Source organism: Falco punctatus, assembly GCF_963210335.1.
Source record: "Falco punctatus genome assembly, chromosome: 8".
NCBI classification, from domain to species: domain Eukaryota; kingdom Metazoa; phylum Chordata; class Aves; order Falconiformes; family Falconidae; genus Falco; species Falco punctatus.
In genome coordinates this window covers 9,009,234-9,036,063 of record NC_137588.1, presented here as the reverse complement: position 1 = coordinate 9,036,063, position 26,830 = coordinate 9,009,234, and the positions used below count along the sequence as shown (strand labels likewise).

General features: G+C 44.6%; 1 protein-coding gene across 2 annotated transcripts in view; it reads right to left on the bottom strand.

The window, feature by feature from the left end:
- Positions 1–655: 655 nt before the first annotated feature.
- MREG (melanoregulin) overlaps positions 656–26,830 on the bottom strand; it is a 76,542-nt gene continuing 50,367 nt past the window's right edge. For both annotated transcript variants that reach the window (XR_013930084.1, XR_013930085.1), the window contains exon 6: positions 656–26,830. This exon is cut by the window's right edge. The gene's annotated coding sequence lies outside the window, so the exon portion shown is untranslated.

The window sequence follows — 26,830 nt, the reverse complement described above, 5'->3', positions numbered from 1 at the left end:
GCCAGATAGGTTCAGGAGCACATACTACTTATAAATAAAATTGCTTTCCTCCGAGTCTCAGACAAGAGCGCCTGTTGGAAATGTGCAATTGCAATTTATGAAACAGGAAACAGATGTATTCTGTATCGTAACCCTCTGTGGTTTGAAAGAGTGGGGAGGTGGGAAGGGTATGATAGCTAAGGTCAAAGACATACTGCAAAATAAAGGACTATTAACTCAGAGAATAATAAGTAACACTTGTCACTTACTGCCATGCTTTTCTCTGTGGGCCTCAGGGTGCTTTGCAGACAGCAACTAATTAGCCATTGACCCCTCTGCCTCTGGTGTGTGATAGGGATATGAAGACTGTGATTCTGTGGTACGGTAAATCCAGCTCTCAGGTTCCTAGCAGTAAATCAAAACATGATGGCAGTGTGATGCAAAACAAGATGATCCGGTGTAAAGTCACTTTTCTACCTCAAAAATGTTCTAAACAATGCAGCTGGGTGCACTCCACATTGGCAAATGTTACGCTGCATTAGGAACTGTCTGATTTCTGACAGCTAGGCCAAAGCTAGCATGAAAGTATGAAGCCAGGCTAAACCCCATCTCATATACTGTGGATAATTTGACAGAAATGTGACTGTGCGAGCTGGCATGATGAGGGTTACATACATAATGAAAGCATATAGATCTGGTACCAGTTACCCTGGAACTGAGATCTGCAGGACCCAGACCCAGAGAACAGAGCTTACGATTTGCAGTCCTGACTCCCTGCAACTGGGCTCATAAAAGTAGGTTTGGGCCACCCAAAGACAGCTGCTGAGCTGCTCTTGCTTGTGGGTGGTCTTGGGCTTGGCTTTGTCTGTGTTTTAATGGCTAGGTGGTCTAATTGCACTTGCTGGCCCTCCCGCTGTGGACAAAATTTACACTGGCAAAAAACCTCCAGCTGAAATAAGTGGTCAGGTGCGCTACTCAGCACAGCCGAGCTGCTGAGGCTTAGCAGGTAGGTATCAGCTGCCCTGCATTTACTGCCTACATGTGTGCTCAAAGCCTGCTCAAATTGCAAAGTGGCAGAATGTTGATTAACCTATAATGAAAAGTGATGAATTAATGCATTTTGCCTCAAAACTGGGCCAGGTTAAAGCTAGATCTGCCTGGCTGTTTGCCTTGTCCCTCTGCCAGAAGTTGCCTATCCAGAACAACATTAGCAGAAGACCATATGTGCTTATCTTAATTTATGGAACGGTGAAGCTGTGTTGGGGATGATGATGTCTTTGGACAGTACAGCCCAATTCACATTGTCACCAAGAACCGGTTCAGCAGGGTATGTGCGTATGTAATCATGTCTGCCTTGCTGAGCTTTCACTCCGGATGCGAACGTGCCTCCTCTTTGCTGATGGGGCACATTTGGAGATGACCCACAAAATGCTTCTGTCCAGCAGTTCTTCTCCCGGGGCATCTTTAGTGTGCATTAACGTCCATCATCACAATATCCAGCCTTTGAACTGTGGGCTAGGTAATACCTTTGTGAGATAGCATTGTGCCACTGTCCCTGTTCAAAAACAGGGCAGTGAGGCACCAAGGCAAGAAGTGCTGGTACTTAAGGGCTGAATCCCTACCCTTGGTGCTCTGCTGGCTACCATGAGACCTGCTGTTCTACTGGCAAAGGAAACGAGAAAGCAGCTAGGAGAGGTGTGCTTGGGCACAGGTTGCTGGATTGGAGCATCCTTAGAGTTCAGGGCTCAGCAGGAGCTCTCAGAGCCAGCTGTTATCCCAAGGTATTGCCTCCACAGCATCAGGGTCTCACAGCTCCTGCCAAGTGCAGAGCTTAGCAGGCGATCTGGAGGTCTTTTTTCTTCAAAGGCAAATACCATTGCAGAGCTGTGTCTTGCAGCTGCAAGAGGCATGGGCACCTAAACCCACCCTCTTTTTGAAAATGGTGGTGTACCTATCTCAACGGCAAAATAAGAAGTTGGGGGACTGGTGTGCCATCTCATGCCTCTCCACCATGCACACAGCTGTCTGCTTCTCACAGCATGGCCGCCAGCTACACTGTCAACTCTGTTCACTCTTACATCCCAGCTCATGGGAAAGCAGGGATAAAAATGGATGTGAAATTTATTTCAGGCTAAATTTCTGAGACACTGGCACTTTTCTTTTCCTAGCAGTTCCAGTGGACTTTGTTTAAATTCCCTGAATTTTTTGTGCTGTTGGACCCGAATTTTTGAGTCTGCTCTAAAAAGCAAAGCCATTTTTACCAAATCCTAGGGATTGGCATGTGTAAGATAACAGAAAAAGTAAATGGAGGTCCCTGGGGAAGCGATTTTACCTAGGCTTTGATTTCTTTTCTGTGTCCAACAAGAAAGGATGTAAGACCTTGGCCTAACTTTGACTTCTCCGTGGGCAAGCTCAGACAGTGTATTGAGAAACTGAGGTCAAGTAAAGTGTAGTGGACAGAGGTGGGCAACACCAACACGACTCCAGAAGCAGAGAGAAGGAAATTGGCACATCAAGTTTTCTTTGTGCAGAGCAAGAACAATTGGGAGGAATAGGTTGTTGCAATGTAAGAAAGCGGAAACAGATACATTTTCCACTCCACCACGGCCAGCCGGCCCTGCAATCAGCCGTGGCTTGGGAAGGATGTGTAGTGGGAGCCATGAGATGCCCAACCATCAGAGCAGGGCAGCTGAGGTCATCAGGGTGGATTTCAGAGTGAGAGCTGGCTTGTGTTGAAACACTATGTGGTATTGCTGTGAGAATATGAAATAAAGCCATAGTTGGAGCATTTGTTGGTCTGTTGCTAGGCAAACATTTCAAAAACAATCATATTTTGCAAACTGATTCCTTCTTGTCTTTTGGTTTGGTTTTTTTTTTTTTTTCTGAGGCCCTTAATAAATTTTCCAGGGCAGACCATGATTTTTATCATACCTGTTCTTTGCTGTTGCTGTGACTGAGCACTTACCAGCTTCTCAAATCACCCATGAGTTAATTTTTGAAGTATTCACCCAGCTATTTGGTGCATTGCAGTTTAATACATGGCCGCGTTAGTTCCTAAGGCACAAGAATTGTTTCCTCTCCATAAAGGACGGGCTCGAGGAAATCAGTTTTCCAGTTGTATTGCTGGTATGAATTTTTCTCTGTGTGGGGATTGGAAACCCTCATTTCTTAGACATTATTAAAGAAAGTGCAATCTGTTCCTCACAGTAAAACAATAAATAAAACATCAAGTGCATTAAATTAAACACGCTGGATCAAAGCTATTTACTTTAGAAGATTACTCGGTACGTGAATTTAAGCTACTTGTCAAATATCAGGATTACGGCCATGAAATGGTGCTCTTTTCTGTCTTGAGCGGTGGAAATAAACCTGGATTCAGCATTTCCCATGTGTTTCCCCTTGTGCCGTGATGTCCTACTGCCCACACTGATTTGCTATGTGCTAGATGTGCTTTTGTGGATGGTCTCTCGGGTGTCCTCCTGGGCCAGCTCCAGGGCAGCTTGCTTTTCTCACTGCGATCATAGGGCCACAGTGATGAGATATGCTTGCATTGGTGTCCAGGAGAATTATACATGGATGTTTGTTAGGTCAGTGTTGGGATGGCATCACCAAGCATGGACCATGCTTTGCCACCAGGAGAAGAAAGGGGTGTGCATTGCTCAGGGACCCAGCTGCTTGCTTTTGTTCTGCTGGGCTGTCATTAGGGCCTGCATTCGCTGCATTTAATTTTAGGCATCTGCCTGGCACATCCCCCAGTTGCCCTGAACTCCATCTCCAGGATTACAGCCATGAAACAGTCTCTGGAGCTGTAAACCCTGCATGTTGACACACGGATGATGATGCACTGTGCTGCATCCAGAAGCCTCCTGACATGTCACCAGCCCCAGGCTTCTGTGTCTGGTTTGTCCGTCCCAGGAAAGATCAGAAGCACCCAAGCCTGGTTTCCTATGAGGCAGAGGTCAGATCATCCCTGGCACAAACACCAGAGCAGAGATCTCCCACCTTTCTCAAAGCCACAGGCTCCCAGCCCTGCTCTGGGCTAGCTGGGCCACCCACCCCACATTCCCTCCAGGGCAGACAGCTAAAGGTAGGAGGTCCATGTCACCTCAGGTCCTGAGCTGCTGGGCTCAAGGATGGCAAATGACACAGGTGGCCCATTTTCAAGGCAAAGGATGCACTTCCTGGGCTTCCCAGTGTAGCACTGATCATCATGGCTGGAGCAGCCTTGAGGGCAGCCACGCTGGTTAGCCACAAAAATTAGCAGGCAGTTTCTCGGCATTAACTACTGCTGTGGGTTTCATTTGATTAGTATCAGCAAAGGATTTCAGCTCAGATTTATATTTGTAATTCAGTTGTCTACTCAGTGTCTGGTATCTTGTATTCTTTCCCATCATCCCAAGATGACAATCAGCTCATTCCCAAAGAGTACATGGGATACACTTGAAAGCACACGACTTCACTCTACTTGCAGAGCACAAATTGCTTCCTCTGTCCAAACGCTTGCTCCTAGCACGCTGGTTTTCCCACAGCACTTTGGGTGCATTTTATCTCCTTAAAGGCCACAGAGGAATCCACATTGTCACACACAAAAAAGTGGTCTTGAATGAATTAGTCTTTGTATCTCAGCTGGAAAATTATAATTTGAACCATTCCACTGAAGCGGTGAAATAATATGCACAAAGTGCCTGAGAGGAGCCCAGCTTGGAGGCTTCTAGTGGAAAAAGAAAGTTCAGATAGACAAAAAAAAACCTGGCATGAAGGAGAATGTCATGAGATCAGCCCATAGAATATGCTGAGGAAGACAGAAAGGGACTGAACAAATCTAAGTAATTTGGGTAGCAGTTTGCATTTATTAAGTTCTGGCTCATCAGATGTATCAAATTAGGCAAGCGCACAAGTGCCATGTTTATCATACCAGGCTCCTAACGAGCATCCTCTGTCTTAAGGAGCTCGGTTCAAACAAACAGATGCAGACAAGGGAATGGCTGGGAGGTAATGAAGTGGTGAGAGGAATGTATGTTGAATTCAGCACTTCCCTGGCTAACTATCAAGCCATTAGTCTCACAAGAGATTCCCAAACATTGCGCATGAAAGATAGGCTCTCTTACACCATGTTGTTTAAGCAGCCTCAGCCATGTGTCTGCTGCTGAGAGAGCCCAGACCCAAGCCCAGCTCCCACTTCCATGGAGAAGTTTGGAGAAATCTAGGATTCCCGGGGGTGCAGGATTTGCTGATGATGTGAACCAGGCCTGTCTTGCCTTCTTCCACACAGACTTGCTTCCTGCATTAAAATTTTGTTCAAGTGCTTCGTCTAGTCTAACCGAGCTGCTAGACTGAAGGCAAGTGCTCTGATATTTAGCATGAATATCCCAAATGGCATTTTCATTCGTTCCTTCTTGTTGCACGCTCCGACTGTAACCAGTAGCCATGAGCAGCAAACTCATTTGAAATCACCCCAGGAAAGAAAAATATAAGCAAGTCCGGAGTAGATATCATATGCAGAGATAGACAATTTCTCCTTAAACTCAGCTACCCCTGTATCTCCCAAACAGTAAATTCACAGATACGGTCTTAAAACCTAGTTAACAGGTAGAGAGGCTTATATCCTGGATAGAGATTAGTTTTGCATACCAGAAAGCTGATACATGTCTTCAGTACCTAGATGACTGTATCTCTGCACTGCAGTTGTGGCCATTTCACAGAAAGATTAGTTGACTTGTCCCACATCCTAGGTCTCTTACTAGGTTTATAGAAGTCTGAGATTTAAAATAATTTTGGAATGTTTTTCTGAACAAGTACCTAGTACTTAGTGGGGGGTTGTAAATGTTTTTGGAGTAGTGGTGTCACAGCTCTCAAAGGGTAACTTTAACTTCTCTTAAGGATTTTCTAAATTTAACCATTTCAATGTGTCTTAAAATTATATGTATTTACCCCTTAATCATTCTTATTATTCTTGTCTGAGTTTTCTTCTTTTTTCCATTTAGGGCTGGAATTACCATTAATTTCCATGTAGTCTGTGTAGTGATCCCTTTGCCAGAGATGCACACAGCAGTTACGTACAAATTGATTATAGCCAATAGTCTTGGTTTACTGTTTCATAAATCTGTGTCTCAGATGATAACCTCCACCCCAATCTTCATTTTCAAATTGTATTTCTTCCATTAAATATCTGCATTTTGGATCACTCTCCCGCCCTGGCATTCACTGTCCTAAGTTAAGTCCTGTTTCACTGTTTCCTCCTCATATTTCTAAGTGCTCAGTGCAACACGGATGTTGGCTGCATGTTTCAAAGTCATTTCAGATATGGATGTACTCATTCCTTTTTATTTTCAAGAAATTAACGAGCATGTTAAATAAAACCAGACACCAACTTTAATCTTTTTACCGCTCCCCTCAGTATCTCTGCTTTTCACAGTATGGAACAGCTACTATTTCTTCTTGTTCTATGGTTCTTCCATCAGTTTGCTATCTGGATAAAGCGTTTCAGGGTTTCACATCTTCTCCACTCTAAATGTCTCTTGAGATATTATACTAAAAGTTTTATTCCTTTCACTGCAACATTGCCTTCCATTCATTCGAGCCTATTTGTCCATGTCTAAACCAGGGTTGTGGTTTATTTGGTGCAATGAGTTCTCTTCCTGTGTACGTGTGAATATGCAAAGGAGACTAAAAATGAGCATATAGGCTTAGCACCCCTGCTGTTTCTTGCTCCTAGTACTGTTTGTGTCTTGAACTATAATTTACCCTCAAGGATACAGCTAACGCGGGTTCCTCCTTCTCACATAATCTTCCTTCTGTTTATGGAGACAGCAGGAGACATGGGCTGACCTGTTGGGTTGTGTTGCCCATCCATGGAGAACAGGGAAGGTTGATCTTGGCAGTGTTTTGCAGGACTTTGCTCAGACCACCTTGCAATGACTCAAGCTCAGACTGTTCCCTCTGAGAGCTGATGCTACCATCTAGCAGATTTCACAGCCAGGAATCATTTTTGGCCCCTGGCTTCTTCTTTGCTCATTTCATCCCTTTCATCCAGGTGCCACATCTCATTTCTGCACCTTTCAGCTTGACCAATACCTCCAGTGCCTTTGGGACAACCTATCTCCGGTTACATTTCTGCACTTGACCCAGTAACTGAAGGGGTGGATGACACCACCTAGGTTGTTTTGCTGCCCCTATTAAACATTTCTGATATCTGCTAAAAAGTGTTGTAGTATCTGTAATCTGTGGCCATGCAAATGGACAGCTGCATCATATCATACAGTGACTTCTTAATGCAAATGGACACCTCTTAATTCTCACAGCATTTGAAAATGAGCATAATTTTGTTTGAATGGAAGTTTTTCAGGGCCAAAATCCTATTCCCATGAAAGCAAATGGGAATTTTTCCTCTGTCTTTCATGGAATCTAGATCTGGCAAGCCGTGAATGCAGATCTGTCACATTTCTTTCTCTTTCTTCATTAAGTTACTGTGATTTTTTCCTGGGACTCAGATTAGTGAATTTTCATTTGACCGAATACCTCTCTGAGGTACCTCAGTGAGACTGGAACATTTCCTGTGGCTATCGTATCCGCTTCAATATCCTTCAAAGTGAATGTCACAGCCCTTAACCATTGAAACAGGCTTTTCTTTCACAGCCGCAAAACAGCAAACCAGCCTGGATAAGATGAGAGGGACACCATAAATATTACATAGGGTCTGAGGCATTTACTGGAAATTCAACAGGAACTTTTCCAGCTTCCCACTGGGAGAGATTTCTTGGGAATCGAAAAGTCTCTGGAGTTTATAATAACTTCTTAAGCGATATTGGGATTTTTAACATTCCGTATTACACAACAGGAAGCAGAATCTTAATAGAAATGTGCACACAGTTGCCTTTAATAGGAAACAGAGTCCATGCAGTGGTGAAGGAATATTTAAAATATACTTTCCCTTTCTTTTCTTTTTTATTCTTTTAAAAGTAAACCTGATTTTAGGTAATTTTAAAGTTACTGAACTCTTTATACTGCTGGATTTAATTAAAAGCGTGCAGGGTGAGGCATGACAGTCACAAGGGCAACCTCTCCTACTCCACAGGCCAGCTGGATCCTCACTCCAGTTCTCTCAAAGTTGCGGGGCTGGGATGAGAAGTCCGGGAGAAGAGGCTGTCATACAAGTGTTGTCAGGCTTCAGCTTTGAGTTTGCAGATGCTTTTGTATAGATAGGACCTTAAGCTGAATCTAGACCCAGGCATTTTTCAACATCAGTAGGACCTGCTAAGCTTCAGGCTGGAGCAAGCTGAGCTTCCCATTGAGCCCCTCCAAGCTTCAGGCTTCACATTGGCAGTGTCTGGTTTCGTTCATCTAGAATAGGAGCATAGGATGCAAAAGCCTGACTGGGAATTGCAAGCACACATGAAGGGAATGGGGTGCTGGTTAGGTCTACAAGCCAGACTTCTGACTCCTCACTTGTGCCGAGTATCAGAAAAGGCAGGTGGAAAGGTAGGGCCATTCCTCAAAAAGGGGTTTCCATCCCCTCCTTGAAAGTGCCAAATGCCTCCCTTTCCCATTTACATGGGTGAAAAACCACAGTCAGTACAACATATGCAGCACACCGTACTTAGCACCTCCTCAGTAACTCCTTCACAGTGGATTTACTCGCTGGGATCCTAATTCACTGAGCCATTGCTTAGCCTTGTGCTGCTACAGAGGGAGTTATGTGGCTGGCTGAGGTTAAGCATGTGGTCGGGGTGGTTTGCCGAACAGGGTTTGCTGGCCATATAGGCAACAACTGACAGCAAGGAAGGATTCCCCCTGCTCCTCACCGTGGAGAACTATCTTTTTGCTCTGGCATTCAAGAAATACCTAGACCATTCAATAGTCATAAATGTTTTTCCTGACTTTCAGCTAAGAGAAATTCCTTCCAACTGATGTTGCTTTTTTGTACAAACCACAGGGTACATCATCTTAAATTGAACCCAACCCTTTCACTTTAAGGTGATTTGTGGCTGTTTCTTGGGTCTGAGCGAAGAATGGGGCTTGAACTTCTCCTTCCCCACAAGCAAGTGGCTGGTGAGTAACACTTGTGAGTAAGCCTCATCAGATGTCTGTGCAAATGAACCTTTCCCCCACCCAGTCTGAAACACGTACAGTGATCCAAAGAAAGTAGGGGTTTTCTGTGAAAGTAGGCCAGCAGGAGGACTTGAGCATGCCTTGGCAGTGGAGCTTACCTCCAACTGCAAGGAAACTCTGGCCAGAATCCGGACTCCTTGCCTCACCCTTTTTTCATTTCCAAATTTAAATGTGGGATAATGTTTACAGTAAATACAGGTCACCTTCATGTCTGGGAAGGAATTTCATCTCCACGCATTTCTGTGCTTTCAAGAGAGTTGCATTTTATAGCAAGTCTTATTTATAAGCAGTTGGAAAGAGGCTTGTTTTTTAATAAATGAGTAATCAATGCGTAGCACCCAGCAGCTTGCTGTTGGTAGCGTATAATTTTCCTGTCTGTAACGTGTTCAAGGAGCTCTATTGACCATTTATGAACTCTGTGCATCACTTGGAAATCAGACTGTGCTGTGAAGTGTGCTTGATTGCTGCAAAGACAGCTGAAAAGGCAAATATAAGAGGCCATGTAAAAAGGAAATCTCATGCCTGAGAGTTGCACTAGGTCGTGGGTGCTTTAGGATCACACTGTCAGACCACAGTGAGAAAAGAGCTCCTGTGCTTTTTCAGCCTCTCCCAAAAAAAGCAGAACAGACTGAAATTTTGTCCTGGAAGTTTCCTTGCATGGTCATCCCCACAGTCTGGTACTTTTTGCTTGTGTTTGTAGTCATTTCCAGGCAGAGCTCTTGTCAATAATAACTAAACTGAGACTGAGATCTGGTTGGAAAGCCTTTTTTCCCCTGTGCCAGAGGGTTGTATGCTGTGTTCAAGTTTAGATAAATCCTTACCAAAACAAGCTTGGAGGGACTGTGGACTTCCATCCACAGAGCTGTAGTGGATGGAAGAGTGTTTCCAGCTAAAAACATGATTTTTAAAATGATGCTAAGGTGGGAAGCAGCTCTGGCCAATGCAGTGGCTTCTGGGGATGGGAACATGTAGCTCCTTCTGTGCTGTTTTCCCTTTAAAGTGGAAGCTGTGTCCTTGCCTGGTGTTGCAGGAGTCCTGTCTTCACCTGCTCACCCTGCACCTGAGCTTCAGAGTTGTGGCCAGCACAGATGGGCAGTGGGCTTTGCAAGCTGATGAGAGAGGACATCAGCCCCAGCCCCAGCCAGGAGGGATGGGAAGGACTGGGTAACTCTCCTATCATCTGCTTTTTGCTGCTCTGTGATGGAGCATGGGAGGGAAAGCCAATGACAGGTTAGGCCTTTTACTTTGCTCCAGCTCCCACTCTTCCCTGCAAGCCATGTATAACCTCAGTTTCAATGTCTGTGTGCCCTTAGGACCCAGAAGACACATATTTCCTTTTCAGTGCTGCTCCTGGCCCATGGTGTCATTTTAAAAAGTCATTTCACAGCTACCTGCCTTAGCTCATGGCTATCTCTCACTCCTCTCTAAGTGATGCTGAGCATGTGGTCTATCCAGGGACTAAGTTACCTGTAAAGAGATCAAAGAAAGGTCCTGGTAACAAAACTATTTATTAGCTAGTGGCTCCTGACCTTTCCCATTTCTGGGTCTGCAGTCCATTTCTGTTTGCAGTTTTGAGCAAGTTTGGACAGTTTTGGCAAGTTTGGTGTCAGGAGTTTCTGATCTGCAGCTGTCAGCAAGAAAAGAGGATCTGAATGTATTTTTGCCTTTCCATGACTGAAAGTTGCTGTAAGTCCCAGAAAGGCTTTTCCAACATTAAAAACATTTTATGGCTTCCATCCTGAGGCACATTTAAAAAGGCTTGATTTTCATAAGTTGGATAGTAAGGTAAAAATCATCTCCTATTCTGATTTCTCAAATCTAGCCCTCCTCCCAATTAGTACCAGAACTGTCTCTCCTGCTCCTGAGCATTAAATTCAATTGCTTAGACTTGTTAAGAACTCTAGGTTTAGCTTCCTGCTTAAAGCTGTAATTTTAGAACCTTGGTGGGTATAAATAGACACAAATACACAATGCAGTTATGCTGGCTGACATGAACTGGGAATAAGGCCCAAACATTTATTCCTCCTCTTCACCTCTGCTGTCTGTCTTTTGAATGCAGACACACACACATACCCACACGCACACTTGTACAGACTGTACACTGGAAAGGTCTTTGGAACTTAATCTCCTGCAAAATCTATAGCTTTCCTTCTACTGTGTAAATTGATCTGTAGGTTTATTGGTGAAATCTATATATGAAATAAAATGGCCATAACAGGAACTGTGTGCAGATCTTTTATGGCATTTTTATATGACAATTTGCAAGAATACAAAAGTCTGCAAATTAATATGGTGACCTACCAGAAACGCTGGAAGTTTATCATTCCTTCTCTATGACTTTATGTATACAGTGTTTGGAGGAGGAGGCTTTTTCTGTTGGGTTTTTTTTTCCTTCTTCTTCTGCTTTTTTTTTAAAAGAATAATAGTTACAACCCAGCAAATGCTTTTGGAGTTAAAGGGGAAATCATCTCCCATAAGTCTGTCTGGAATGACTCAGCTATGTGTTGGGGATCTGCAGTGTAAAACTGAGGACACAAATGTGTTTCTCATCCATTTCTTGAGGAATAGCTGCTTCCCATACAGCCCCGTGGGTCCTTGCTTACAGCTGCCATCCCTCCACCGTGGCCGAGGGCCATGCTCAGCCCTCAGGGACGGGTGGGAGAAGCAGGAGTCTGTAGGAGCCATGTACGTGCTCACATGTTAGTACACACGGATGGACCAACATCAGCAACAGGCAGATCTGATTTTCTCACATAGCAAGCGAAGGACATATGGTTTGGGGTCAGCCATCATGGGATCAGCAGGGCACATTGATCCCATGTTCAAGGGGCACCACCCCAAAGGGCTCCTGCAGCTGGAGTTGGCAGCCACGAGAAGGCCGTCTGTAAGCAGTGGACATTGCATATCACACGTTATCTTTGCCTTCTCCCACTCGAGCTCTGTGCTTGGCAGCTCTCCGCATCAGCCTGTCACTGCAGCCTATATGTGTGCAAAGCAGCTGATCAGAACTATTTGGTCAAGGCGTTTCTTTTCTCCTCCCACATGAAAAATGGCTTTTAGACATACTACTTCTTGTGGAGAGATTTTCCTTTGCATGGACATTCCTGGAGGAGGAGGGGATGTCCAAAACACTGAATTGCCTATGGAGGATGTAAACATTCAACAATGCTTAAACTGTGGAAAATAACCCTGAATACATCCATTTTCACTGGACCTGAGTGCTTGAGCATGGGTTTTTTTGCAGCAATAATGTATGATTAACTCTAAGTGGCTTCCATGACTGTTAAGTCCTTTTCTGAGGGCCTGATCTGCACTGGCTGCTCAGGGTGTGAATTCCCAGTGTTGTCATCCTTGCCCCTTCCCAAGCTTTAAATCCCTCCTGGCAAAGAGCATCTGAGGGGATGGTCTGCATCAAGCTGGATTCATAGGAAGCAGGCAAGAAAGGAGGGGGAATATTTTCACATTCTTTTGAAACATACGTTGGAAAATTTCCCTAGGAAAGAAAAGTGCTTACGCAGCTTTGGTTACTGTACATGTGCTTTGGATTGTGTGAAACCCTATCTGCTTTTTCTCAGCGGAGTCCTGATCCCCATATGAGAGAGGCAGACAGACAGGCAGACCAGCAGACCCAGTAAAGGTGACTTGCTGCAGAGTCCCTTCAAGATCCTGCAGGCAAGGGCTGAGAAATTACCCCACCACCGCCTGCATTTATTGGTCCAGGTGGGTGAGAGGAAGATGAGGAGATATTCCTCCTTGGGTTCAAGCCCAAAGGACCTGTGAAAGCAAAATATTCAGGGTGTAAAATCTTTGCTAGAAAAGATGGTTATGGCTTCAAAACGCCTCAGACTTCTTATCAGGGAGATGAGTCTTAAGGGTTAGAGGGTCTGTTCCCCTACTTTAAATCTTGATACTGCTTGTGCAGCTGGATACTCCCTGCCCGTGGTGGAGCGTGCTTGGGATGGCAAACCCAGGACAAGGCCCCTAACAGCATCCATGTCCAGGAGGGCAGCAAAGGACTGATCAAACACTCAGAGTTCTGCCCGATTCATTTCAAGTCTCCGGTACTGCCCTGTCTTAAGTGTTGAAGGTCTCACCTCCTGTCCAGCAGTTTCTGGGGCTAAATGCTGAGATAGCTTTCTTTGCCTTTCCTGGAAATGAAAAGATTCCAGATAGCTTTCTTTGCCTTTCCTGGAAATGAAAAGATTCCCTCCTCTTCTGTGCACGTGTGTCTCAAAAAAGAGTCTGGGGAAAGAAATTATTGTGGGCATGTGTTCTTGTGTTATGTGTGAGGGCAGCCATGCTACCACTTTAGACGCCAGCAAAAATGACACCTTTTTGTTGCTCCTGGCAGGATCCAAGGTGGAAGGCACCTGTGAGAGGTACAGAAAAGCCCCCTCATGCTGTAATGGAAACGTGGTGCTGGAGAGAGCAAGGGGCAGCTTCCAGGAGACGGCTGGGCTAGCACTATGGTTTCTCCACTGCTGCCACCCATGGAAATGTGTGTCCCTGCAGGGGCTCGGCATATATGTGAGGAGGAGGAGGAGACAGCTCCCTGAGGGGGGGTGAGGCAGGGGAAGCATTAGGAATGTGAATACCACAAAAAACAAATCTGTTGTCAATTACAGCCCAGCAGTGCTGCTAGCAGCCGCTGCTTCCCAGGCTGGACCCTCACCCTATACAGATATCTCAGGCACTCCTGGACTCACCTTGGCTAAAAGCTAGGCAGGGTCTGGTGGAAGAGCAATTAGGGGGCAGCTTCCAGTCTCCTGAATCAGCATTTTGAAGGCTAGGCACGCTGAATTACCCGCCTTCCTTCCCCCAAGGCCTGTGTGTATATATACAGATATAAAATACACATATAGCTATATGTTAGCACACACACTCCCACCTCTGTGAAATGTCAGCCAAAAAATAACTCAAATATTGCTCAGCCTGGTTCAAATGCTGTTAGGCTTCAGAAATTACACCCCCCTCCAGGAATGGGTAAGAGCTGACACAAAGCAGTAATAACCAAAAATTTCCCAGCTGTTCTGTCTGGCCTTTTGAAAACAGGAATTCCTTGGTACAGAGCCTGAAACCTTACTCTTTCCATTCGTCAATGCCTGAGGGCGCTAGCATTAAAAGGATGTATGAGAAAGGATTTATTGTCAGCAAGGTGCTTGTAGCAACAACACTATTTTTTTAAAGACCTGAGTATAGGCTGACATTAGGAGGATGGGGGTTAACCATTGCTAGGTCTGTTTTTCTTCCCAAGACTGTCTGCATGGAGAGCCACTTGCAAGAAACACATTATGCTCCGGAGTCCAATGGCCCTATAGTATTAGCAGGGACAGCTCATAGCTCTTCATGGTTTAGTCAAGTTGGCTGCAGTCAAGGCTAAAGAAACACGAAGCAGAACAGGATCATCTCAGGAGAGCACCATGGGATAACAAGGTATGATGTTCTGCTTGGCCTGTTTTACCTGGGGTTTCTCTGGGGACATCAATTCTCAAAGGCTGGTGGAACAAACTGCAGATGAATGCAGGAACAGTCTGTGATTCCCTTAGCTGCTGTCAGAGTATGTGTAGACTGTTCCTACAAGTTCAGGACTAGAATGGGAAGCAGGTTTCACCAAGACCTGGATCAAGAGTGGAAGCTGTTCTCTTTTGAATTCCTAGTGCAGAGGACCCAAGGCAGGCAGCATCCCCATGAGAGTATCCCTGGCCAGGGCCACAGGAGCAATCCGGCAGAATGAAGGAGCTTTAAAATGCTCCACCGAGCCTCAGTCTGTCTTCCATAGGTCTTTGGAACATGACTTGGTGAACTGAAGCTTCATGTAAAACATGCAAAAGCCCAGATCCTGTTGCAGGGGCTGATTACATGGTATATCTCACCTTAATAACATAGAAGCCCACAGCTTTTAAAACAGCACACGATTCCTCCAGCTTATAACACTACTGCAGCTATTCCCAAGGCAGTCAAAACCTATAGTTTTTTAACCTGGAAATTTTCCCTTCATAGCTTGTGACATTGTCTCCAGCTCAGAAAGTTGTTAGTAATGTGTCTTCAGTTGCATGAAGGGTGCTGCACAAATTTATGTTAAACTTCATGCTTCCTTTGACAAAAGCAAATGTGTGGGAGCTCAGAGCTTTCTTCCTTTCAGCCTCCCCCCAGGCCATCCACATCTTCACTCCATCTGAGGATACAAACATGCAGCTATTTCAGTGCAGAATCTTATTGTTCACAGAGTGCTTTGATGACAGAAACCAAACTTTGTACTTGGAGTGCTTAATTGGGTAGCAGTGCAAACTGATTTATAGCAGTATCTGTAGCCGTGTTCTACATTTTACTAATGCTCTGTGCATAATCATGCTACTAAAGTCAGATCCTTTCAGTCAGAACTCCACACATGAGGCTGAATATTGGGATCTGGTCACTGTGATAAAATTTTGAATAATCAGTATCTCAAACAGTTGGAAATACCACTGATATTTCTTTTAGGAAGTGTTACTTTTAAAGATGTCTTTCAATGCATATATGCACAAGGAAAATTCTGGTGAAAAACACTTAGACTTGGTGAGCATTTTGGAGTAAATGTAAAAGATGGCCTAGATGAAAATTTGAAAAAGACAAGTCATGATTTGTATCATGGCTTTAACAATGATTAGATTGATATTTTGGTAAAAAATGCTGCAAATATCCTGGAAGAGAAGGTTGAAAAATGCCTAGTGCTTATTTTGGCTCTAAGAAACCTGTTTTTCTGAAGGTGAAGAGCATCTGCAGCGCCTGTTGATTTCAGAAGGAGGACACTACCTCCAGGATTTGAACACCACATGATGGAAACAGTTAAACACAAATCATTCATCACATAAGCCAGCACTAAGAAAATGATCTCATATTTATTTATGTCCCTAGCCAAATTTGTACTCATTTCCTCTGTGAAAGGTAATAAATTACCTCAGCTAGAGTCTTCAGCATCAAGCTTTTAAGCAACACGATGCTTTACTTGTAGTATAAAGAGGTCACGACTTTTGCAACTGAGTGGATAGGAAGGGCCACCGTGATGGCTGCTACACACCACCTTTCCAGGACCACCTTTTCCCAAGGGCCGGTGGAGGCTCAGGACCATTAGTCTATGCCTTCTTGCATGTCTCAGGAGACAATGCTTCTCTGTACCATGTTTCTGAAATTAAGAGGCCTTTCAACTACTTCACTGGCCAGCCCTTCAGCTATGCTCTTACTAGAAGTAAGTAGGGAAGCTGAAGACCTGGGGTCATGGTTACATCAAGGAAGTTAATCTGTAAGTGAAATATAAAGAGCTAACCTATAAATAACAGTAAAAGTTTAATCATTTGGCATAAGCTATCAGCAAGTCCATTGAACATATAAAGTCTCTTTAACCAAGGCGTAAAATCACCTTCATCACTTACCATCATTTTGTTTCTGACCATTAGTAATTCGTACATACAGCATGTGTACAGTGTTCAGTACTCATTTCTTGTTTAGGCATCCAGGAATTCATCATGGAGCTGGGAAGAAAGATTCACTAGTATATCCAGTTCTAAGAGTACCTGTTTTGTATTTTTAAGTTAATCAGTATTTCCAGTAACTGGTAGGGCTGTGTAAGTGGAGACATAGTTGGTAATATTTTAATTATAGTTATATTCCATGATGTTCTATTTAAATTAACTTTTTTCTTTTCCAGTCTAAGTAATGTTACAATGTTATTTTTATGATGTAGTTCTGTGGTTTTTAAAATAAGGCCCACAAAACCCTGCAGGCTGACTGTCCCGGAGCTGGTCCATGGGTTACACCAGGCTGCAGATTTGAAGAGCTCCCCTCACTAGCTGATATGAAGCTTTATGTCCCACTGCCCCAGGGCCTGATATATTAGATGTGTTCCCCAGTACGGGCCCTGTTGCTGCTTAATAGTTACACACACATAAAAATTAAGACAGATTTGGGAACCGCTTACCTACTACATTCTTGTTCTCAAAGGGACATGGCTTTGTCAGTGTTTTACAAAGAATTAACCCTAAGGGATGACCTTGGAGAAAGAAGTATTTAAGTGGTTCAGAAAGAGCTAAAACCTGGTCCCATAACAATCAGAGCAGGTTTTGCCATTGTTTTATGAAATTGGAAGAGATTCAGAGCATCCTGTGATGGCTGCTTTGGGTTATGGGAGTTATGATTATGGTTTCTATTGCTGTTCTTTGAGTTGCAGCTAGCACCGGATGCATAAATTTCAGAAAGTCATGGTTTTGGTGAATAAAATAGGGACAGGCTGTGGAAATGGAGGAGGATGGGGTGGGATGAGGACTCCAGGTGAAATTTCAACCTGTGGGGTGGGAGGGATCATAAAATCATAGAATGGTTTGAGATGGAAGGGACATTAAAGACCAACTAGTTCCAACACCCCTGCCATGGGCAAGGACACCTTCCACCAGACCAGGTTCCTCACAGCCCCGTCCAGCCTGGCCTTGAACACTGCCAGGGATGGGGCAGCCACAGCTGCTCTGGGCAGCCTGGGCCAGTGTCTCACCACCCCCACAGTAAAGAATTCCTTCCTTGTATCAAATATAAATCCACCCTCTTTCAGTTTAAAGCTGTTGCCCCTTGTCCTATCCCTACATACCTTGTATAGAGACCTTCCTCAGCTTTCTTGTCAGCCCCCTTCAGGCCCTGGCAGGCTGCTGTAAGGTCTCCCCGGAGCCTTCTCATCTCCAAGCTGAACAACCCCAACTCTCTCAGCCTGTCTTCATAGGAGAGGTGTTCCAGCCCTCCGAGCATCTTCTTGGCCCTCCTCTGGACCTGCTTCAGCAGGTCCATGTCCATCTTATGTTGGGGGCCACAGAGCTGAATGCAGTGCTCCAGGTGGGGTCTGACAGGAGTGGAGCAGAGAGGGAGAATTACCTCCCCAAACCTGCTGGCCACACTGCTTTTGATACAGCCCAGTATATGGCTGACTTTCTGGGCTGCTAGCGCACATTGCTGGGCTCTGCTGAGCTTCTTATGCACCGACACCCCCAAATCTTTCTCCTCAGGACCGCTTTCAATCTATTTGCTACCCAGCCTGTATTTGTTCTTGGTATTGCCCCAACCCATGTGAAGGACCTTGAACTTGGCCTTGCTGAACTTTACAAGGTTCGCACAGGCCCACCTCTCAAGTCTGCCAGGGTCCCTCTGGATGACATCCCTTCCATCCAGCATGTCGACCACACCACACAGCTTGGTGTCATCAGCAAACTTGCTGAGGGTGCACCCAATTCCAGTGTCCGTGTAACCAACAGAGATGTTGAACAGCACCAGTCCCAGTGCCAGCCCCTGAGGAACGCCACTTGTCATGGATGTGTGGTACTTTTCATTACCCCACTATGGAGCCAATCTGAAATTCTGAAAAGATCTTGCCTCTATAAAATTACTTGTACTTGCTACAGAAGGACTTCTTCATAGTTGTACCAATGATGGTTATGATGGTGTCAACCCAGCTGAGAGCCCTGAGACAGACATTCTTCCCTCTGGATCTGCAGGTGTGGCAGAAGAGCATTTCTAGGGGAGGATATGGTAACAACAGTCATTTCTTACAAGCAAGGGGTTGTCACAGAGTGCTTTTAGAAGCAGAGTCTGTCTCCAAGACAGAGATGCATATCTCCAAGAAAGCTATGGCATCTATAGAATCTACATTTGTACACCTTTTAGACAGGTGTTCATTCGTGTGTTTTGCTAGAAATAGTCAGGTAACATTTTCCAACAGTGTAAGAGTCCAAAGGAAGTTTTTATAAACTGCCCAGGCTGGAACTGGCTGATTTGGAAAGTTGGCACTATGAAATTTATAAGATTATTCCCACCTCTTATACAAGTTAGGTTGTTTGTATGTAAAATTGTTTTCCTTAAACAATTCACAAAACAAAGGACATCAATGACAAACAGGAATTTTCCCTAAATCACCAGCTCTATAAAAACCTGTTTTTTCTGGTGCAGTAGGGCAAGCAAGGTGCCAGTCACGTGACACAGGAGAGGTGTAAGGTGGGGCCGTATCAGTGGCGTGTGCGACTCCAACCACGCAGAAAAGAAACCACAGTTCATTTGCTGATTTGAGGATGGAGGTGCTGGGCTGGGAACTGGGGCACCAGGCTGGGGGAAGGGAGTTCAAGACTCTTGTAAAGGCGTGTGGCTTCTGGCTTCTAGAAGGCTTTGGGTATGCTGGCATCAAAGTTTTTGCCAGTCCCTGTCATAATAGGTGAGCATCTCACTGTCTTTAACATAACCTTCCTCAAACCCTGTATTTCAGTGTGGAAACAGCAGCAGAAGGCATTTTGTCTCCAGGTGTATGGGGACCTTGCTGTAAGGACTGAGCCTGGGTCTCCCAAGCTCCAGGCGCTGACTGAAATCCCCAGACAGCTCCTGCTCTCTTCCTCTGCAGCTGCTGATCTGGAAAAAGCTGTAGTCATAATTTGGTGCTAAATCTCTTCAGATCAAATAGCTTCGTTCTTAACAAAATAATCCCATAGAATGCTTTGGCTCTCAGCTGAGAGCAGGAGGAAGATCTGGGCAGTGTATTACAGTCAGGTCATGGCACCAGGAGATTAAGTTTTACTACATGTGCTCTGGCAACACAGCTCACACAGAAGTGATGTTTATGGCATGCACACCACTGTTCTGTCTCTTAATTCTTAATCCTTTGCCCATCACGGTATGGTTGGGGAGTTTTCTTAGGAAGGCTAATTTCTAGGCTTACTGTTGAGAAAAAAAAATAAAATCTGGCTGTGAAGTTTTCCTCCTTTCTTTTTTTAAGCTGCCAGACAAGTTGACTGCTCTGCCCTGCCTGTCTCTGTTCATTTCTGGAGTGTGTATGTCAGGTGCGGCATGAGCCAGATGTATCAAGGGTAGGTTCATCGCCAAAATAGCTCGATCCCCTGACACCCACTTTGTTCTTCTGCTGACAGTACCACATGGTCATGAGGCCAAGACCACCATGTGCCTCCTGTTTGGAGCTCAGGGCAGAATATAAATGGTTTTCTGCATCATCGCTGCTACTCAGACCCACAGAGTAAGGGACAAAAGAGCCACTTTGAGACCAACTCATCTGCCACATGGCAGCATGTTAATAAGACTGTGGATTAGCAATCCGGCATTTAAAATCATTATCGTGTTTTTTCCCCCCGCCCTACAAACCTGGTGGTGGTAATGAAAGTCTGAAGCCATGGTTTTGGTTCTTTTCTAATTTAAAGGTTAGACACCAGACTGTATGTCAAGAGATTTGGTGGCTGGTCTTTAACTGTACTGTAAATCTCTTTCCATTTCCTCTGACCAAATCTGGAAAAAAAAGATGGAGTCATGACCCAAAACAAAATCCCCAGCAGCTGTCAAGTTGCTGGCATACTTCTTTGCCTCAGGGAAACTCCGTTATGCCCGTGAAATCCCAGATTTTATTTTAGGGTATCATAATACTGATAATCAGAGGACCTGTCTCTAAGGATCTGTTCTACAGAAATATTTGTGATTTTCAGAAGAACACTTTCTCTGTTACCAGTAGTTCTTACTGAACCTTCAGGTAGCTTGCATCCATGTTTGTGAAGTATTTTGCTAAGCATGTCAAAAGAAGGTGAATAAATGGCAGCTGGGTAGTTTACAGTAAAGAAAATTTCCTGAGAGGTTTTTTAGGAGAAAATGAGGAGATGCTTTCAATACGTGAAGGTCTCAGCCACCTAGACACATCCACATTTCAGACATAGTACAGATATCCAATAAAGCAAAACACAACTCTCCTTAACTCTAGAGCTGCAAAGGACACATTTATAATTGGAGGCTCAGGAACAAGGGGGTTGTGGTTCAGTCCTACTTAACACTTCTCAGCCTCTATGTGAGCTTGAACTTTCAATTCATTCAACACATTAATGCTAAACATTGTTGAAGCCACCAGGTCTCTCTCCAATGGATTTCCTATCAAAACAACTTATTTTACAGGATATCTCTGTTCTCAAATACACAGTTACTTAAAACTGCTGGGAAACGTTTGGCTAGGCTTGTTCAGAACTGGACCTTTGTTCACTCACAAGGTTCATGAACCTTCACAGCTCTCTAAGCGAACTTAGCCTCACTTTCCCATGTATAACCAGATCCCAGTCCAGGTCAGTCTCATTTGGTTTCGTGTTTCACTACAGACATTTTTTTTACAGCTCAAGTTTTAAAGACCTGAGCGTGGGACTGATACAGGGCTCCCATAAACATAGGCAATAGCCATGATAATAGTCGTACATCTCTTTTGTTGTATCTGATGCTGAAATGTATTTCCCTGCAGCAAAATCCTGTTAGTAGCAAAGCAGAAATAAAGAGGCATGTTTATTGTGCATATGTTAAAATAATTCCACCAAAGTTTGATTTACTCCAAACCTGTGTTTGGTCTAAGGCATTGCAAGTTTGAAAAAGTACCCAAAATGTTAAAGGAGGCAGCTCAGTTTTTCTGAAATGACTACAAAAGGGCAAAGACATCAGCTAGAAATGTACGCTATAATACATAGTATATGAAGTCTGCCAAAAAGTCTGAATTAGACAATTCTCTCATGCTATTTCCTTATAAGAGCCCAAAGAGGCGGTGCTTATGTCAAGAAGCATGAGTCAATCCTCAGAGGAGGATGCTCAAATGGAAAACAGATCGAAGGAGGGCTCTGCAGGCTGTGCTGCTGCAGGTCCTGTCCCTTGAAGTGAAAAGCAGAGGAAGGGAGGAAAAATGGGATCAGTAACAAATGATGTGACGGCAGAGTGTCAATCACAGTGGAATTTCATCCTGGCCCTGTATTACAGCGGTGCTAGGAGTGCTGTTCCAGCGAAGGCTGCATCAGCACTTTGTTTAGCTTATACACCAGTTTATTATCTGCCCTTTCGGCTGACGCTGATTTTTCTAGGAGTTAACCTGGCAACAGTTCTCTGCATGTATTTTCAGATAGTATGTAGCTCAAGAGTTGTTTAACCTCTCAGCCCTGCAGCCTCAGTCCCAGTTTATCCCACCATGGTACAATTTTCTTGGAGCAACTGGGGTTGTAAGCCTGAAATCCAGACTCTACAGCAAAGACAAGGGTTTGTGCAGAGCTCCTCCATCCTTGGAAAACACCTGCACTCTGTGCCCGTCCTGTCCTTAGGCTGAAAGTCCTTTGGTGGCTGACAGAACTGGTAGATGCTTTGAAGCAGTTTCCAGCTAGTTTGAATATGAATATCGTGTGTGCCAAAGGAAGTGATTTACAATTGCAAGCAGTGGAAGCATCCTACCTAATTAGTTACTGCCTGTCAGAAAAGCTGGAATAAATGTGTCTTCTTCATCCAATTCTGTTGTGAAGTAAAATGCAATAACTTAAAATTCCCCGTCATTGTAATGGGACCTGAACGCAGTCGGCTTGCTGGATGGGTGATGGCTCATTAATCCATGATAACTTGGTAAGACCAAGCTGAGAGAATGAACAGCAATGAATTGTTAGAATGAGATGCTGCTCTCCCAAAAGCTCTGGTGTTGATTAGATCAGAAAGTACAGCACCACTTGCTGTAGTGTGAAGCCTCTTGCCTAAATCAGGCTTTGTGCCTGAAGTTTGGAGTGTGGTAAACTTGTCGCCAGTTCCTAAAACATCTCCTGGGACCCATATACTAGGAAGCCTGACTTCTGTGTCAGACAAACCTGCAGAAATTTTAGAATTAGTAGGCACTTGGATAAAACTGATAGATCGGGGAAGAGTTAGTGTGGCATTTGTAGGGAGAAATCACACTTCACAAATCTATTACAGCTATTTGAAGTGTCAAACAACCTTTAGCTAAGGCTGAGGTGGCTGACAGTGTCAGAAGGCTTTTAACAAGACCCCTCACCAGGAGGGCAAGACTTTTCATCAATTACTAACTTGTAATAATAGCAAACAAAGGACAGGACAAAATCTTCAGATTTTAGTGATGTGTTTTACAAACACTCAGCAGTGTGGCAGGGAAAGTGATCATGTTTGCTAATAATAGATAGTTATTTAGAACTAAAGCTGACTGCAAAGAGCTGCAGAAGGATCTCCCACTACTGAGGGGATATTCATTAAAATGGCAGATTAGATTTGATTTTGCCAAATGCAAGGTAAAGCACACAGAGAAACGGATCCCAACCAAAGTGCACACAGTTATTACTGCTCCAGAAAATTTACTATGGACTGGCCTGTACAAACGTCAGCTTAGTGTTCACTAGAGACTAAAAGGCAGGACTTACCACAGGGAAACAGCAAACAGCACCGAAAATGCTCTTTGTGATTATATAGATCCCTGGTGTAAGGATTCTGCGTGCAGTCCTATTCATCTTGTCTCATGAAGGATGTAGTAGAAAGACACAGAGTGGGGAAACGAGTAAAGGAATCGGTGCCTTGAGGAGGTATGAGAGAGGGCTTTCAATCACATGTGACATGAAGAATACAACACTGAAACTCCTTGTTAGGGACTGAGAATGTGAGAGGGTTCAGCACAGTGCAGGTCAGGGTGAGGGAGGAGGAGCCCATCTGTGCTGCTGGCAGTCCCTGGCCAGCCACAGGTGGCTACAAGGAGGGCACCAAAGGGAAGGATCCCCGCAGGCTCCCTTCTTCTTTGCCTTTGTCCCTAGCTATGGTCAGTGTACTGGGTTTGATGGGCCTTTGATATGACATCAAAAAGAGCTGTTCCTATCATACTTTCTACCCTATGCCATGTCTTTAGCTGCCGTTAGGGCCCATTCATATGCTCTTTTCTAGCCGAAGACCTTACTGTCCTGGCCTCCTCCAGCAGCTTCCCATAACCATCTCCTAAAGACAATCCTCCCTTTTTCCAGCACAGATTGCTCTTGGTTCTCAGTCAAAGCCATGTGTGTTAGTGAAGTCTCTTTATCTGAAGTGCTTAAGCTAAAGGGCCGTTTTGCATTTAAATGCTTTTGGGAATTGGCAACCTCTGCTGAAAGGAAGGTGGTGAGAAGGTAAGGGTACTAATGCCTTTTTATGCACAGCTACAGGGTGGAAGAGACTTCCCAGAAGCAGATACATGAACCTGTACTGGTTTATAAATCGATCCACCTCTTGGCTAAAAACTTCCGTTCTTGTAAATAAGTTTTGGGTTTATTTAAATCTGTGCCCAGTCAGTATTTACTTTTGATTTACAAAAGAAAAGCTAGGTAAGGTGATCTGCTCCTGTTCTCTCAGTGCAACAGTTTAAACTCTTGTCCACATTCCTAGTGCGAAATTTTTTCTGAGAAGTCCTAAAACCTGATGATGGATGAACCTATGCCATGAACTGTGGACGGTTGTTTTTAGAGCAATAAGTGAAACGTCTCTTGTAAACAATCTCACTGTGAAAGTCCAACAAGGCAAGCAGTAGATCTTGAAAGGAGATCTAGCCAGATTAAAGAATATTTGATGATGAGGGACAAGTAATGGGTGTGGACATACTAATGAAACACATTATCAGAGGGGAGAGCTATCTTTCTCCCAGGATTCCAGCTATTTTTGTACTGTGTCACCCATGACAATGTTCACAGCCATTCAGCTGTGTCCCTACATACCTCCAAAATCTGTAGCAGTTACTATTTTACAGAGATTTTCTAGTCTTTTTAACAGAGAAGTTTAGCTTTTCCAAAGAAAAACATACAAGATCCCACCATAAATGACCAAAGTCCTGAAATACAAGGTTAAATGGTCGGGAGTGAGGGGCCTAGTTTCCAGAAAGCAGGTGCTTCGGGGCTGCAAAGGAAAGACACCCAAGTTATGAGCTAAGCTGGAGCACTGAAGCTGCAGGCAGGAAGGTATCCAGTGATTGCTGGAGAATAGCTTGTCTTGGTCACTGACCAGGATGATTGCATGTTAAAGTTATTGCTCTTCCCAGATATCCACCACGCACTATGAGTCAGTGGCCAAAATCAATTAGGAGCGATCACATCAGACCACAGAAGGCAAATATGCTGTCAGTCCTTCATTGAGCAACAGTACCGCTTATTAGCTTATTGAGGTTCTAATAGGAATAGCAACGGGTGAATAGCTCATGGCAGATTATTTATGCATCGGATTTCCTCCCATTCAGTCTGTTTGCAAATTGACCTTGACTTTCTCTGATACATTCATAATTCAGAACTACTCAGTAACTAATTTTGGTGGCACAGCTCATTTGAGAAGGGTCTGTTTCAGCCTTCTGATATCTGAAAAGTGGGCTGTTTGACTCTCTCCGTCCAAAGGTTTCAAGGGGGACCTGTATCAGGCCAGAGATGTTTGGGGGGGGCCTGCATCATGATGGAGATGTTTTATGGAAGCAGTATGGTGAAATACAGGGACCCAGCAGCTAAGTGCCAAAAGCAAAATGCTTCCACTGCCTTCTTTTGAGCTCAGTGCTTTAGCCCCTGAACTTGACGTCTATGGCCATATGCAAAGCCTGATGACATCCCTGCATGCCTTCCCACTGGCCCCTATAGGGTTTCAGTCAATGCTGAATCTTCTCACTCCTCTGCCTGTGATATCACAGCCTGCTTTCATACAAATAAGTGGTGAGGTCACACGTTCAGGCTCCCAGGTCTGAAAGCACTGAGGTCAAAACAAATTTCAGTCAGGGGAAATAGAGCAGAAAAGTATTTGGCCCTACTCAGAGACAAGGGAGAGGAGAAGATGAACTGGGCAAGAGCCCACATATGCTTGAACAGAAAGTGTCTGATGTTTTGCAGACGTGAGGAGGAATGCTTTGTGAGACAGAAGGCGCAGCCCAGGCTGGATGAGCTGCTACAAGCTCTTGCTTCAGAATAAAAGCCCGGCTGTCCCGAGAAAGCCATGAGCTCATGCAGAAAGGACAGGGAAACAAGCCACTTCTAAACCCTGAGTATGTTATCAAGTCTTGAGCATGATGACACTCTTCCTTGGCCTGTGCAGCTGGGACCTGCAACGCTGAGAAGTGATGAGCTGGTTCCTGACACCTAGGAAAAAACATCTCAAAGGTGCTCCCAGCATGGGTGGTGCTGGCAGCTTCTGTTGGTGGTCTAGGGAAATTACCGACAAGACACAGCTACTTTTGCTTTTTCTAGAGTATCACAACTTGGGGTCATTTTGATGAAAGTCTGGTTGCATTTGAAGAGCTCTAATTATTCCTCCCAGTGATGTGAAGGACCAGCAGACTGTCTGCAGCATGTAGAAAGTTCGGGGTCACCCTGACCCAAGCTCTGAGTCAGACTGCCCAAAAAGTGTCCATCCCTGTGGGCAACGTGATTATGATTGCCTTGGTCTAGCCTTGAAGGCAAGTAAGGGCCTGGGACAGTCCCAGAGGGGCAGATGGCAAAAACGCAACACTCCTAAGACACTTTCGGAGGTAGCTCAGGGAAAAATGCTTTCGCACTTTGGGCCAAAGTTGTGAAGAGCAGGAATGTGGCTGAGGACACCTGCCCTGGCTGCTAAATGGGTGGTTGATTCAGCTGCGTTAGATCCAGCTCTCCCCAGCCTCTCTGCTCCACCACCCAGTTAGGCAGCTGTTCTTATAGGGTGGGATCTGCATCCTGACTGTTGGATCCTGCCTGTCCCCAGGAGCAGAGGGAAGAAATAGCTGTCGCCAGTGACACAGCCATTAGCACTGCACTGGGTATCACTGGGAAAATCTGGAGGCTGCAATTTATAACAGGTATTTATCATATTATGATGGTGGTTTTTCTTCTGTTTTGCTGGGGCTTGGCAGTTGATGTGCAGGTATTGCAGCTTTGGTTTGTTTGGTTTGGGTTGTTTTCCTGCCATCTTTCTTGCAGGGGTTTGCTAGCCA